This window comes from Heterocephalus glaber, unplaced genomic scaffold (genome assembly GCF_053883595.1).
Source record: "Heterocephalus glaber isolate CG9 unplaced genomic scaffold, H.glaber_assembly_v1.0 deba00001537, whole genome shotgun sequence".
In the NCBI taxonomy this organism is placed as follows: domain Eukaryota; kingdom Metazoa; phylum Chordata; class Mammalia; order Rodentia; family Bathyergidae; genus Heterocephalus; species Heterocephalus glaber.
The window spans coordinates 1,428,319-1,444,549 of NW_028258332.1; positions in this window are offsets into that span (position 1 = coordinate 1,428,319).

Here is a 16,231-nt window from a genome sequence, read left to right on the forward strand (position 1 = left end):
GTGTCCAAGCAGTGCTGCTGAGGCCATGTGAGGGCCACTCCCGTCCCTTTGCCCAGCTGAAGAAGCAGCCCCATGGTGACTCTCACCCTTGTGAGGCCGCCCGCTGCCCCTGCCCACAGGTGGCACTGCTCTGAGTGGCTCTGGCTGTGTCTGGGAAGCCAGGCCTCTGCAGACTTCGTCCCCCACCTATCACAACCACCATGCGCCAGGGCATGCCCAGAGCCACCTGCTGATCTGTCCTTACCTGCTGCCAGAGAACACCTAAGAGGACTCTGGGGAGCCAGAGGAGATGGCCCTGGACGCCAGCCGTGCCCCACCAGCCCATCCATGTGACTGGGGCCCAGCACTCAGTACAGCCCTAACAAAATACATGAAAAAGCTGCAGTCTGTGAAGGAGGGGTCCTCATGCACCCTGGCCCAACTGTGGCTATCAATAAGATACCACCAGGACCAGGCATTCACCCAGAGGCCAGATGCTGTGTACAAGGATGCCGCCACAGGCTTCCCTGCTTCTGAGTTTGCTGGAGTCCATGGTGCTGTTCCCTCTGTGATGCCATTTCCAGCACATGCAGCTGCTCAGTGTCTGGCCTCTGTGTTTCTCTGGGGGACAGAGCCAGAGGGACAGGAGTGTGCACTCACTGCTGTGTGCAGCACTGGCAGCAGCTGTGACCTCCCCAATGCCTGGTGAGCTTTCCATGGCTGACCAAGTGAGCGTGTCCACAGCAGTGTGGGCACTGCCAATCTCTGCCCCTATTGTCAGCTTCCCAGTTAGTTAAATGACTGACAGCCTTCAAGTCAGGTTCTAGGCAGCAGCAGATAAAAATAATCAGACTTGAAGGGGATCATGTTTGCCCTTTTATAGAAAAAGTACAAAACCCATTTATAGCTTTGCCGTGAGCCTTCTGCCTGGCTCCATCTCAGAGCTTGGGCTCTGAACGTCAGAGTAGGGCTCTCTGTCCCCCACCTCAGGGCAGCACCTCAAGTTCCAGACCCTAGCACTGAGCCTGGCAGGGGCCAGCTGGGGCCAAGGTGGTTTCCCTGTGCCACACACCAGGGAGAAGCAGCAAAACCAGCCAGCCACCTGTGCCTGGCCAGGGTGACCCCAGCAAGGCTCCCAGGGGGCTTGCCTGTGGCTTCTGGAGCCCACCACACACCTGTGCACATTTCCCACAGTGCCTGGAGACAGCTGATGCCATCGCCAATTTGAAAGTCTGCCTCCTCATTAGGCCCCCAGATCAAAGAAAGTGACTTCTTCACCCAGCAGACAGAAGATGGGGACAGATGAATGAGGAGTGCACACACAGACAGTCTAAAATGACCTTGAATCCTGAGACACCATTTAATTTCCTTGTCACATGGTGGCCTGTTTCACATGGAGGAACATTTGCTTAAAAATCTCTAAGCCCATTTTCTGATACATGAAATCCAACATGCCTGACATGGGACTATAATGGTGCTGACTGGACCCTTGTCCTAGGGGACACAGAGACTATAAAGTAGACAGAAATACTTTTGTGGAATGCTGGGGAAAATTAAAATGTGTGTGTGTATGTAAAGTTTTAGAAGCAAGGGGTATGTAAAAATAATTTCAGCCAAAAGCTACAAGAAAAATATCCTCTGGATGTGATCAGGGATCAATTCAACAAGAAGATATTTATAATGATCATGAATGTAGATGTATCTAAGCCTGGGACACTCAGTTTTGTGGAACAAACACTACAAGATCTAAAGGGGCAGACACCTGATAACACACTGATAACTGGGAGTTTCAACATTTACTTTCTTTAGCAGAGAGCTTGATCAGACAAACTCCAAGATACTAGAGGTTATCTGGACTACGGACCAGATGTACTTAGACTTTTATAGAACAGTTCATTCAGTAACTGCTGAGGACCGTGTCCTCATCAGCACATGGAGCATTCTCTGAGAGCAGTGATATGGTAGGCCACAACAAGTCTAAACAAATTCAAAAGAATGAAAACCACAGCATGTACCTTTGCTGACCAACAACAAAATTAACTTTAGAAATTTCACAAGTTCATATAGATTTAACATGCTTTTGAACAAATAATGGATTGCTGAAGATATCAAAAGGGAAATTAAAAATGTTCTTGAAACGAATGAAAATAGAAACACAACATATCAAAACTTACAGATACAAAGGCCGGGGACTTAGCTCAGTGGTTCCAGTGCCTGCCTCACAAGCACAAGGTCCCAAGTTCAATCCCGGGTACCAAAAAAAAAAAGATACTTTCTAAAACTTACAGATACATCCTGAGGATTTAGCTCAGTGGTTCTACCACCTGCTTCACAAGCACAAGGTCCTGAGTTCGATCCCTAGTACAAAACACCCCCCACACACACAAAATAAAAAACAACAAAAAGCAAAAAACTTACGGATGCAGCAAAAGCAATACTAAGAGAGAACTTAACTGTGATAAATGCATCAAAAGAGAAAGATTTCAAATGCAAAACCTATTGATGTGTCTCAAGGCTCTAGAAAAGTAAGAGCAAACCAAGCCTAAAATTAGAAGGAAAGAAATAACAATGATCACAGCAGAAGTGAAATGAAATAAAGAGTAAAACATACAAAACATCAATGAAATGAGTATTTGGTTTTTGAAAAGATACAGTCAATACACTTTCTCTTCCAAACCTACTCTATCTGGTCACCATTATCTTGATACTAAAGCCACACAAAGACACGTACACACTAAAAGTGAAATACAGACCAACATCCATGATGAACACAGATATAGGAATTCTCAACAAAATACTATTGAATTGAATCAAACAGCACATCAAACCACCATTCCCTATAATCAAATGAGATTTATCCCAGGAATGCAAGGATGGTTCAATATACCAAAATCACAAAACATAACACATCACACCAACAGAATGAAGGCTAAAACTCATATGATCATCTCAACAGATACAGAGAAACATTTGATAAAATTCAATATCCATTTATCCTCAAAACCATGAAGCAATTAGAGATAGGTGGAATATGCCTCAACATAATAAAGATTTTAAATGACTAATGCAGCCAACATCACACTGAATGGGTAAAGCTGAACATGCTTCCTCTAAGGCCTGGAGTAAGACAAGGATTTCCACATTCACAGCTCTTATTCAGTATAGTTCTGGAAGTTTAAGCCAGAGCAGTTATGGAAAAGAAAGACACACATAGGAAGGGAGGAAGTTGTCTCTTTTTGTACATAAAATGACTCTGTGTACAGGAAAGCATGAATACTCTAAGAGATTATTAGAACTGATAAATGATTTTAGTAAAGTTGCAGACAAAACTCAGAATTTTTATCCAAAAATAATGAGCCTGCTGAAAAAGAAATCAGGAAGGCAATCCTGTTCACAAGAGCTACAAAAAGTACAGTAAAATACATAGTAATACATTTAAGGAAGCAGAAGATCTCTACATTGAAAATTAAAAAACACTGGAGAAAGAAAGCAAAGAAGATGAAAACATGGAAATACTTCCAATATTTATGGATTGGAAGAATAAATTATTAAAATTTATGAGGCAAATTCATGATTCAATGCAGTCTCCATCAGAACACCACTGATGTTCTTCACAGAACTAAAAGAAATCTTAAAACTCATGTGGAAGCACAAAAGACATCAAAGAGACAAACTTGGAGCAGAGCTGGAAGCATCACAAGTTCTGATTTCAAGATGGACTGCAAGACTACCACGACTAAAGTAGCATGGCAGTGATGTAAAATCAGACACACAGACCCATAGAGGAGGACAGAGGCCCTGGAATGAGCCCACACATCCACAGCCAACTGATTCTTTGTAAACATGACCAAAGCCTACACTAGAGGAAGGGCAGCCTCTTCCATAAATGAGACCACTGGATAGCCACATGCAAAACATTAAGACTTCATCCCATTTACTCTACACAAACATAAACTTGAAATCAATCAAAGACCTAAGTGCATGACTGAGAGGCTGGAAGAAATCACATAGGAAACACTTCAAAATGTTGGCATAGCACTAATGCTTTGGATAAGACCCCAGGAGCACAGACAACCAAAGCAAAAACAGATAAATGGGGTTTTATCAAACTACAAAGGTCCTGCACTGCCAGAGAGAGAGACAACTGAGCAAAGCAGCAGCACATAGAATGGGAAAAAATATTTTAAAACTATTCATTTGATCATGGATTAAGAGAATGCAAGAAACTCAAGAACAGAGAATGAAAATAATCCAATCAAAAACTTCACAAATAATCTGAACAAGGGCCAGGGATCTAGCTCAGTGGTTTCGGTGCCTGCCTCATAAGTGCAAGTTCCCGAGTTCGGTCCCTGGTACCAAAAAAAAAAAAAAAAAAAAAAATCTGAACAGACATTTCTCAAAAACAGAAATGCAAATGAAAAAAATGTAGGAAAATGCTTAGTATCATAAGTCATCAGGGAAATGCAAATCAAAACTATATTGAGATGTTGTCTCACCACAGGGAGCAGAGCCACAACAAAAAGACCAAAAAAGAAAAGAGAAAAGAAAAGAAAGAGATAATGTGGATGTGGACAAAGGAAACTGTTAAGGACAGTTGGTTGCAATGAAAATTAGTGTAACTATCATGGTGAACAGTGTATGTGTTCCTAAAAACACTACCACAGATCGACCATGTGATCTAGCTAACCCATCACTGTGTACATACCCACAGGTAATCAGAACAGTGTATCAGAGAGATACCTACATGCCCACATTCTCTGCAGCACTATTCACAAAAGCTAAGTCATGGAATCAGTCTAGGTGTCTATCAATAGATGAAGGAACAAAGAAAATGTAGAATACATATAAACGGAATATTATTCAGCTATGAAAAATGAAGTCCTATCGTGAACAGCAAGATGGATGGAACTGGTGAAATAAGGAGATACTGAAATCCACATCCTGCCTGTTCTTCTCTTATGTAAGAGCTAAAAAAAAATCCACCTGAGTGTAGAATTGGGGTTAGAGGGTGGGAAGAATGAAGTAGACAAGGGACAAAGGGAGGTTGGGTCAGTAAGGAAACACAGAGACAGAGGAGGAGCTCTGGGGTCCCACAGCATAGGGGTCCACTGTAGTTCTCAAGCCTCGATGCTAATTTTTTTAAATGAAAATCAAAATTTCGTAACAAAATAATAATTGAATAAAAGTAGCAGATACACTGAGTAGCATAACCTTACAATTAGTTCCTCAGAGTCCAAGAAACAGACCAAAAACGCCTCTTACAAAGAAGAAACAAACAGGTAACAGCGCAAAACTGACTTTTCAGTGAGGTGAGAGCAACTAGCATGACAGAGGAAACAAATGGGCGTGGGTATTGAAGCAGTTTTGAAACCCAGTACCTGGGGGTGGATTCTAATTTAGATGAAGATCTGCGGGGTGCGGAGGTTTGCACACAGAGCCTCCTGTGGTCAGGAGACGACAGGACCAGGACCTGGTCTGGGACAGCGTGCGGCCTGTGGGATGCAGCTCCACACCGTCCCTGGACATGGGCAGTAAGTGCCGTGCAGAGTCGATACCTGAGCCCGCGAGGGAGCGAGTGCTGGGAGGCAGAGCAGGCACAGGGCCTGCGGGGCTGAGCCGGTCTATGGCCTCTCCACTTCCTCCAGGTGGGCTGAGCAGAAGTGTGACCTGACCAGAAGTGAGGCCTGGGCGGAAGTGTGGCCTGGAAGGAACTGTGGGCTGGCCGGAAGTGTGGGCTGGCCGGCTGGAAGCGGCTGGGTCAGTCTTCTGGGCGAATCCAGGAAGGCACTGTCCCGACACAGGAGCATCGGGGTTCCTGGCCTTCCCTGAGGGGCGAAGCTGTGTCCTGAGAGCTCCCGGAGGGAAGAGCGGGTGCTGCGTTCACTCCCGCCTGCAGTGGGGGGCTGGTCCTCCAGACCGAACACCCTGGGTCTTGGCCTAGTCTGTCTGTCCTGTTAGTCCTCACTCCCTAGACAGCCACGGGGGTTGTCACAGCCAGGTCCTGCGCGACTGTCCAGGGTCACACCCAGGAGCAGCTCCTGCTCCTCCCGCATGCCCTCTGCCCTCTAGATTTAAAGTTGTCGAGATCTGAGGAGCTGCACAGGTGGATGGGTGGACGTGTGGTGAGTCAAAGGGAATGCTCCAGCTTCCTGCCTGCGCCACGCTCCTCCTGGGCCGAGGTAAGGTGTTAACAACTCTGCAAAGCTCCAGAGCTGCTGGCACTGACCTGCCCAGGCGACTGGCACACTGTGGTCACCCTGGATTGTCACAGACAGACTGAGGGACAGTGTTTATGACAATGCCTGCGTAGAGCTGCAGCCTTGGTGCCGACCTGAAGCCCCAGTCCTGGGCCCGGATTATGGGGTGTCCCCTTCCACTCCATACAGCACTCCACCCCTGACCCCGCCTGGGGTTCCACTGCCTCTGTAGCTCCTCAGGTCCAGACCACTCACTTCCTCCGGGTGCCCCCTTCTCCTGGAACAGCTGTGCTAGTCCCCAGCCAGCCCATTGCTGTGGGCTGTGGCTTGGCAGGCAGCACTCTTCCACCCGAACCTGGGAAGGGGAAGGAAGCTGAGGTCTCCAGTGTCCTCTCTCTGCTCGAGTCCCCAGACTGACGCTGGACCCCGACCACATCCACCTTCAGGGAGATCTCAGGGGCCCTGACCGGTCCAGATGCGGTGCTGGCTCAGAGACAGCCCCTCCAGCACAGGCCTTCCACAGAATTGTCCCATGTTCTGCTCATCCTGCACCAGCTTCACCTGGTTCCTGTCAGCACGCGCCCATGGGTGTCACCAAGCAGCAGCACCTGGCTTACACACTTCCAGGGAAATGCTGCCTGTCTTGTGCATGGCAGCTAATTGCTCTGCCTTCCTGGGGGGAGAAGGCAGTTATGATAGACACGGCCAGCGTCTTCAGATGTGAAGGAAACCACTGCTGGTGTCTCTATGCTTTTTCCTTAGAAACATGTTTGTTCTGCTTCTCACTTCTTGAAATCTCCTCCATTCAGGAGGGTCAAGAATCAGGCAAATTAAAGCATCAGAAGCCCTCTTGCTAGGGAACTCAGGCAAAAGAAAAGCCGGAGCGCCCTGATTCCACGAGTCAGAAGCAGCGGCGGTCAGAAGTGCCTTCTCACAGGGTTTTAGTGAGGAGTTTGGGAGGCAAGAGAGAGATCTAACTCAACTTAGCTTCAGGAAATGGATTGGTGATGGGCATGTGGGAGGCCCAAGGACAGCCTGTGGTCAGGGCCACCCCAGCTGTGGCTCATCTGCACAGAGAGCCTGGCTGGGGTCTCGGTCTGTTGCTAGTGGCCAGAGAAGATGCTCCAAGGTCTGCAAGGTCATCACCATCCCAGGACCAGTCGCATGCCCCAGGGCTGGTACACGAGGCGGGTCCTACAGCACCAGCTACACATTCTGCTCCCAGAGGAAGCACGGCCGTGTGCTCATGTGTGTGTGTGTGTGTGTGTGTGTGTGTGTGCACGCGTGCATGCATGTATGTGGGTACATGTTTGTACATGTGAGTGCTGGACCAGGGAGCACTCAGAACCAGAGAGAGAGGAATAAAAGCAGAAAAAGAAATTGGTCCTACTGCACAGGCTAATTTTATAAGTATGGAAATTATTTCCTTTAATGAGAATGACATCATAGGACAGGTATTAAATCTCACTGTGCTCCCGAAACTATGAATAATTCCTAGATTTAATTACAATGAATGCTTGGATTATTTCCATTTTTCTCTGAAAATTTGAATAAATGGCTTGGACTGGCACTTTTACATAAATCCACTGGTCGCTGGTTTTCCTTTGCTGTTGGAAGGAGTCACCCATAGTCCAGACCTGGGCTATGCTTCCCTCAGAGGGACCTTTCGAGGTAGGCCTGGCTGTGTGCACAGGGCAGCATCACAAGGAGCAGTTGGGACAAACCGCTCTCAGGCCAGCACGGTGCGCTCTTTCTACGGCCAGTCTGAGTGTGCAGGAGCCCTGGGAGACAGCCCTGAAACTCTCCCCGCCAGGGCCTGTGCACAGCACGGGGCAGGAGCCGTGGGCCACTGGGACGTGCCCGGGCGGTCAGGAGCGGCCCCCCAGCCCCTCGGCACTGGCTCCGCAGCACTTTCAGCAGCGTGGGTTGTGCAGTTCTTCATAAACCGCCTTACATCAACGGATGAAAAGGAGATGAGGGCCCTCGGTTTGCCCTGCAGCCTGACGGGGGAGATTGCTCTTCTGCATCTTCCCTGTAGACTTTTGGAAATGTCTCTTAGAAAGTCATTGTTGTGGGTTTCTGGCATCTCATGATTGTCAGTTGACTGACACTGTGATCCCATGTGCCCTGGTCCTTTCATCAAGATGCTGTTTACAAAGCATGTTTTGTGTTCATGGGCTTGCACGCGTCCTGCTTCACATGCGTGCTCGCTGCCCCTGTCTGCCTCTCTGTCTCTCGTCTCTTTCTCCTCTCTTCTCACTCTCCACCCTGCTGCTGTCTCTTAACGGCCCATCACACAATGTGCGGAACACTTTATGAGCATTTCATTAAGTCCAGGGCTTGGGTGATCGATAGAAAAAAAAAAGGAGGTGGGAAAAGAATGTCAGAGGTTTGAAAATTTGGCCTGGGGAACAAATTGCAGCCTAATTAATACACAGGAAGAACTTGAAGTCATGATTTGTGGAAACCGTGTCTGATCATCGTCATCAGAGATGGACAGAGACCAAGTCTAGAAGCAGAAGTAAATGTAGAGGTGTTTGTTCAGAAACACCGGGCTTGCCGAGGGCAGGGGGATCCTGCTTCCTGGCACAGTGCGCTGTGTGGAATGCGTGTTGGAAGACTCAGAGGGAGGGGGCATCACAGGTTGGCTGTGTAGCAGTCCTGCAAAACTGCTCAACACCAACACCGTCCGCCGGGAACCTCCCCTGGGCACGGGCCGGGAAGGAAACCAGAGTGCTGCCGGCAGCAACTCCAGGAGACCAGATTAGGCCCCATAAAGTGAGTTAGAGGACACCTGCACAGGCGCACACGCGCACACCTCCACCACCCCCAGGCTGGTGATGAGCTTCCAGCTCTGCCGAGCGCCCGCCCGGGGAGAGCCAGCTCCCTGCACGGCTCCTCCTAATTAGGACTATTACACTATTTTCTCCCTGAAGTGAGTGAACTTGTTGTGCTGTGTCGGTTTTCTCCCGGTGGTGTCATTCTCATCTTGCACCCCAGGGAGACAGGACGGCAGCCCGGGTGGCCCTGTCTGCTCCCTCCGCAGGCAGCACCAGAAGCTCAGGACAGAACCGTGGTGCTGACCAACTGCAGGTCACACGTCCACCAGGAAAGATGCCACCAGGACCAGGACTCCGAGCTGGCTCTCACAGAGGGGCTGAGCATGGTTCGTCACCACAATGAGAAGGAAAGCGTCCTTTCTGTGAGACTCTATAATAAACAGAAATCGAGGGACCACTCTCACCAGGTAGGCTCTTGTGAAGCAGCGCAGCAAGACAAGGAGGCCAAGATGCTAGAAGGGAGCACCTCTGGGCTGCGCCTGTCACCCTGGAGCTCCCCCGTGCTCGCTGCTGGAGCTGGAAACACCCTGGGCGATGCAGGGGCAGCAGCACCCAGAACCTGTGCCTGGTGTCCTAAGCCCAGTGCACGAGCGCCGCCTGACCTGACTTTAACGCCACCTGCGCCTTCTTGGAGACGGTGGAACACAAAACATGTCTGACCTCGTTAATCCTCTTAAAACTGTCATTAAGTTTCTAGATGAGTCACCAAAAAACAGCTACTGCAACACAATACATTACATGGATTCTCTGAGGTAATTAGATTTCTAAACAAGCCCATCTCCTCCACCCTCAGAAAGATTTTCAGTGGATCACAGGAGCCAGGAAGCCAGTGTGGGTTCAGAGTGGTCAAGTCATCTGACTGTAACCAACCTCTGGGACAGTGAAGCTGGGTGGTCAGCTCGATTGCTGTGGGAGCCACCCGGGGTCTGGGGGCACAGACTTCCGGTGTGTCTGGTTGGGTGGTGGAGGTGTGTCCTGGGGGAAGACACCTGGCCCTGGCCCTGTCAGGGGCACTGTGGTGTCAGGGAGCACCTGGTGAGTACTGTGCGAGGAAGGAGCTGCACCCTGGCACAGCCGAGGAGCACAGCACGTCACAGGTACAAGGCTGTCCTGCCTGGTGACAGCTCCACCATTTGCATCCACCCAGACACAGGGCCCTGGCAGCTCTTCATGCTCCATGCCAGCAGTGGATGGGGGCGAGGGCACCGGTCACACCTGAGGCAGGGACAGTGGATGTGTCCACTGTGGGAAAAGGCGGAGTGGTCCCCACACTGCCACCACTGGCAAGACGTCCCCTTTGCTGTGTCTCCCGGTGCAGTGGCCGAGCCTGTAGGGCGAGAAGGCTGGGCAGGAGGGAAGCAGTTGCCCCCTCTTGCTTGCGACCCCCTGAGCTGTGCCCAGGACACCAGTGTAGAGATGTGTCACCTGGGGAAACCCACTGTACCCTTGGCTCCTGACAATGTCCTCGTGCAAGGGGAACCACTGCCAACAGCTTCCTGGCTCCACCCACCAACACTGTGGAGAAGAGGAGGGAGACAGAGCCTGCTCTTCGCTTGTCTAGGGCCCCTGTATCCTTTTACCAAACTGACCCCAGGAGAATCTCAAACCTGCTGGGGGACACACGTGTGCCCTTGGGAAAGCAGAGTGAGCTTTTGCCTTTGGGATGCTGGCGATACTAGGCTGTCCAGGGAATCTGTGGGTGGCGTACCTGGTACCTGCCCCCACAGAAAGGGGCTCCAGAGAAGACGTGGTGCATATGGGAGGGCCAGGGAAAGTATCTAGAGTGCAAGGAGCCAAGAGCGGACAAGTGTTGGGCTCACGTGGTCTTGGGCTGGGCTGCATCCCCAGGGCCTGGGAGCACAGGGTGTTCAGGGGAGCAGCTTAGTGCTGCAGAGCTGCCGCGAACTCTCTGGGGCTCACAAGAGGCATATCAAGGAAGGAAGACTGGGACATCTGGGTTTGCTTGGAGACTCATCTTCTAGGTTCCTACTGTGAACACTCGATCCATCCACCAATCACCCACCTATTAATCCACCCATCCAGCTACCCATTTGTTATCTGCTCATCCTCCCACTCATCTATCCATCTATCCACCCATCTACCCATCCATCTAACCATCCATCCACCCACCTATCTACCTATCCATCCACCCATCCATCTACCCATTTGTCCAGCCATCGATCTAACCATCCATCCACCTACCCATCTACCTATCCATCCACCCATCCATTCTTATACCCATCCACTCATCCATCTAACCATCTGTCCATCTATCCACCTATCCATCCATCCATCCACCTATCCATCCATCCATCCACCCATCCATCCTATGTGTACCCTTTATGTATACCATGAACTATTCTAGGTCCTAGGATAATCCATACTCTTGAGAAAACCACCTGACCTTCCCTCCTCAAGCTTCCTCCTCCGTAACAGTGGATAAGGGCTCCTCTTCTGTTTCCTTCTCTGGAAAGGTACTAATGAATGTCCAGAAGAGAGAATCAAGATCCCTCTGGGAAAGCAACACAGGGTTACACTCAGAGAGGAATTCCGGGATGCCTCTGGAGGCCAGGAGTAGGACTGGAGCTCTGGCGATCCTCCCTGTGTTTACCTGCAGCAGAGGCAGGGACGTGCTGGTGACCCTCAGAGGTTCGTGTAGCATGTCTTCCTCGGGTCTTCATTCAGTCTTCCGGCTTGGGGCATAATCCTGGAACTCCCCAGGGTCCAGAGTGTCCCTTTCTAGTGACCCCCTGCTAATTTCAGCTCTGGTTGCAGGGGGTGTAGTGCAGAGGAAACGGGTTAGGTAGAAAACAGAAGTGGAAGAGGAAGAAGGAGACAGAGCATGGGGCTGTTATGGTCAGCTTGTTTCTCAGAAGAAAGAGCGTGTGCGATGGGAAGGGATGGAAACTGAGCTGTGGCCCCCGACCCTCGGAGAGAGAGAGGCATCTCGCCATCAGGGGCCCTTCATTGCCTCCCCTCAGGCACCGATGCTTTGTACTTGATTTCAGCAAGTTTTATAAAACACCTGGTCTCACTGTTAACAACGTTGTTCACAATTATTAGTTTTATTTTTTCCTGAAATACAATGTTTGAATTTAATCATTCTACATTTGTGTGATCATATCCCATCAGCATCCATGGAATTTTTGGTTGGAATTTTGGAGCAGTCTTTGTAGCTTCTAGGCAGCTGACACAGCATGGTCTCGAGTCACAGAGCTGAGCCCAGGACAAGTTCATGGTGAAATGTAAATTCCTTTATTACATATCATTTTGTTTGGGTTTGGTTTTTCGCTCCTGTTTTTCCTAAATCAGTTGTGATGATGGCTGAAGCCCAGGCTGGTCTCATGTCTGGGACATTCAGAGGTCTGGCTCAGGTCTTTCTGGCTTTGTAGACAGAGGACAGGACACTAAGTGCAGGAAAAGGCAACCTGCAGAGGCCAGAGGAGAATCCTGGCGGTCACCAAGGACAGGAAGCTGCAGGGCTGAGCTGTGCCAGAGTCGCTGTGGACACAGTGCTGGCCCTGAGCTCCAGGGGGCCCCGCCCACCACCTCCAGTCCCCCAGCCCTGGCTCGGGCAACCTCTGCCATGCAGGGGTTTGATACAGGAGCTGTTGTAGGAAACAAAGGCAAATTCTACCTCCTTAGAGCCAGGGGACCTCGTTTCTTCCGTCTTCTAGGCCCGAGGCGCTCTCTCTTCCCTGCACTGACGTTCCATCCCATTTGCATTTTCTCCTGCTGTTTCCACCCAAAAAGTCTCCCCTCTTTCAGGAAGGGTGGGGAGAACTGAGTGGGAGGAGAGAGGCCCTGGGAACCTGAGGACTGGGGCTCCGAGAGCCATGCTGCAGGTGCTCATGGAGGAATGGGCAACCCTAGAGGCTGGAAGAGCAGATGGGGCTGGACAGACCGGCCAGGTGCAGCCCCTTCTGAGGCAGTGCATGAGGACCTGGGTAGCCTGGGAGCCCAGGGGGGCAGGCATCTCAGCCAGAGCCCTAAGGCCGCTCCCTGGGTGTGCACTTGGCTGTGTGCGCAGGAGATGGGATGCAGGGCCAGCCGCGGGCACTGGAGGACAGATGCACGGTAATTGGTTGGAGATGGACTTTGAGCTGGAGCCCACAGGACCATGAGGGTTTGACAGTGGAGGGAGTGTAGGTAACAGAGAGAGAGAGAGGAAGCCACTCACCTGGGGATGGAGAAGACACTGTGGACTGGGGCCATTAAGGAGCAGAAGACAACAGGGCCTTATCAGTCACTTTTCCGTTGCTAGGACAAAACACCAGACCCCTCAACTGACAGGAGAGGGGACTCTGGCTCAGTTTCCATTGGGTTCAGTCCAAGGTTAGCTGCTCCAAGGCAGGAAGGGCATGGTGGAAGGGCCTGGGCAGGGGAAGGTACTTGCATCATGGTGGCCAGGAAGCAGGGAGCAAGCAGAGGAGCTCAGGACAAGAATCCACCCTTCTGGGTCACAATGCCAGTGACCCCTCCAAGCCTCCTCCTCCATGGCACATTCAGCCATGGGCTTGTCCAGGGCTGGGTCCACACACACGTGTAGCCCCTGATCCCATCACCTTCCACACACACAGTCCAGGCCTGAGCCATAACAACCAACTGCATTCTGGGAAGCGGAGCTGCAGTGCCGGGAACTGCCCCCTGCCCCCAGAGTCCTCAACACCAGAGCCTTTTCTGTGTGCACAGAGGACATTGGGCTCTAACAATCTGGGCAGTGTGTGGCAGAGACGAGCCCCTGGCCCCAGTGAGCTGGAGTGCAGAGCCCCCAAGCACAGGCCTGGGCAGGCACAGCCTGCTGGGGGCTGGGTGGGGTGGAGGAGGGGCCAGCTGCCTACAGGGACTTCCAGTTCCGCCTTGGAGGCCTGTCCTGAAGCTCACAGTTTATTTTTGGATGCAGATGAGCTCAGAGATTGGACGAGTTCTCCAGAGCCTTGAGGAATCTGCACACAGAGGCCCAGGAAGCGGTGTCAGGGAGGCAAGGCTGGTGCCTGTCAGACTTCAGAAAGGACCCGGCGGCTCCTGCTGCTGGTGCGTGGCCAGCCCAGCATGTGGCTCTGCAGTCCGTGGCTGCCACGGCACAAATGTGCCCAGCGCTGTCCCTGGGAGGGTTTTGCACCCACAGCCTGCAGAGCGTGGGTGTGACCCTACCAGCTTAGGAAGCGCGAACCCTGCACTTTATGGAGGGCAGCCCTGGCGGGGAGCAACCCCATGCTTGGGGTACTGTCTGTGATTCCTTATAAACTTCTTTTTTATTCTTGTCAGTGTGTGTCTACAGTAGCATTTGCATTCTTTGTGTGGAGCTGGCCCAAGGTCATAGCACATCCCAATGCCTTTTTCACCCCTTCCCCTCATCTCTTGATCCTGTCCGCTTTGAGACAGATCTGGCTCCCTACTTCCTATCATCTGTCTATTTTGCTCTTTATACTGTGGGCTTTGCTTTCCTTTATTGAGTCTTAAATGACACAGCTACCGCATAGGAACAGGCGATTAGAATCGAGCTGAAAGAATGATCTCCAAGTGTTCTGAGAAGGGACAGGTAACACAAAGGGATGTGTTACAAAGCTCATGGCCTTCTCTGAGGGGCTTTGTCCTTGGGGCGGTGGGCTGGGTGGGGGCAGACTTGGGGGCTCTGTCTTTGCAGGACACCCCCCCCCAGGGCCAGCCACCCACTCTGCCCACGGGCACCCAGCTCCCGGAGGAGGCACCGACCCCTGCGCCCGCCCTCAGTCTGCGGTGAAGCTACTTCTGACTCACTTAGCACCATAATTAACCAAGGCTGCCAGGAGCCCAGCACCTGGTGAGATTCCCGGGGACCACGAGCTTTGGGATTAGCCAACCATGGACAGCATGAAGCCCTCCACTCAAGCACTGGTTGAAACGGTTTTTATTTACAGGGGCAGAGCAGGACCTGTGCTTGTGGTTACAAGGCCAGCCACCCAGAGCCTGCTGGCCTCAAAGGCAGCCTGCATGCTTCCACGTGTGTGTGTGCTGTCTGTGTGTGGTACTGGAAGGTGTGTATGTGTGCATAGTTTTGGGTGTGTGTGCAGTGCCTGTTGTGGGTGTTGTGTAGTGTGGACATGCTACACTAAGTGTGCTCCAAACTTAGGGTGGACACGTAAATTTTAAAAATGCATTACACTAAAGAACGCGTTGCATTGACCCTCACTCTGAACACTCGCCCATCGTCCTCACCGCTTCCTGCAGCAGCTCTGGCTCCCTCTCTCCTGCGTGTCTTCAGTTGTGCTCCTGGCTGCCTGCATGTCCTGAGTCGATTTAAAACATCTCCCTTTCATGGTCATGTTGACTTGGAAAGAGCTAGGAGTCACACAGTGCCAGATCTGGTGAGTAAGGTGGATGAAGACACTGCGAAGTTTTAATTTGACAGAAATTGCCATAAATGTAAATGATAAGCTGCTTCAGAAAGTGGGAGGCAGGGTGGGTAAATGTGAGGAGAGAGGATTCGTTCCAATGTGTCTTCTACTGAGACACAGTTTTTATATGTCAACATCGGCTGTGTTTTTGTCAGATCGTGCATGTGCGGTGCCTGTGTGCACCGTGTGTGAGGCGTGTCTGCTGTGCTAGGAGAGTAGAGCAGGCCTTTGGGGTCCACTCTGCCTGTGCACACTGCAGCACGAGCCCTGGGTGGGAACCCTGTGCAGTGGAGCTGGAGCAGCGGCTGGAGGGACAGTGGGAGTCACCTGCAGGGCCTGCTTGCTGTGCCGTTCCCGGGGCAGCTCCCTGTCATGGGGGCTCCCGAAATCGCTCTCCATGTGCAGCCTGAAGTCTGATTTCTGGGCCAAGTGCAGACGGCTGCCATCTCTGGGACCCAGGGCAAAGCTCCTGGTGCCTTCTCCGCCCGCCACAGCTGCAGTGACCACCGGACTCCAAAGCAGGGACCCAGAGGTGCCACACCTGGGACGTCGCACGCGTGGGAGTGGACAGCCACCTTGTTCACCAAGCCCCGGTCCCTGGAGATGCAGGGATGGCGCTGAGAGGTTGGACCTCACAGCAGCCTGAGAGTAAGATGAGCGGTCAAAGTGAGCTCTCCGAACAATAAATGAGCGAGAGAGACTCTTCCAAGAGAAGAAATAAATGGCAAGGAGAGCCCAGGGAGAGAGAACGACCTCCATAAGTTTTCCTTCCAGTTGCTATTTCTTTAGAAGTAAGCATGTGGATTCATAGATACACAGATACAGACACAGAAACACA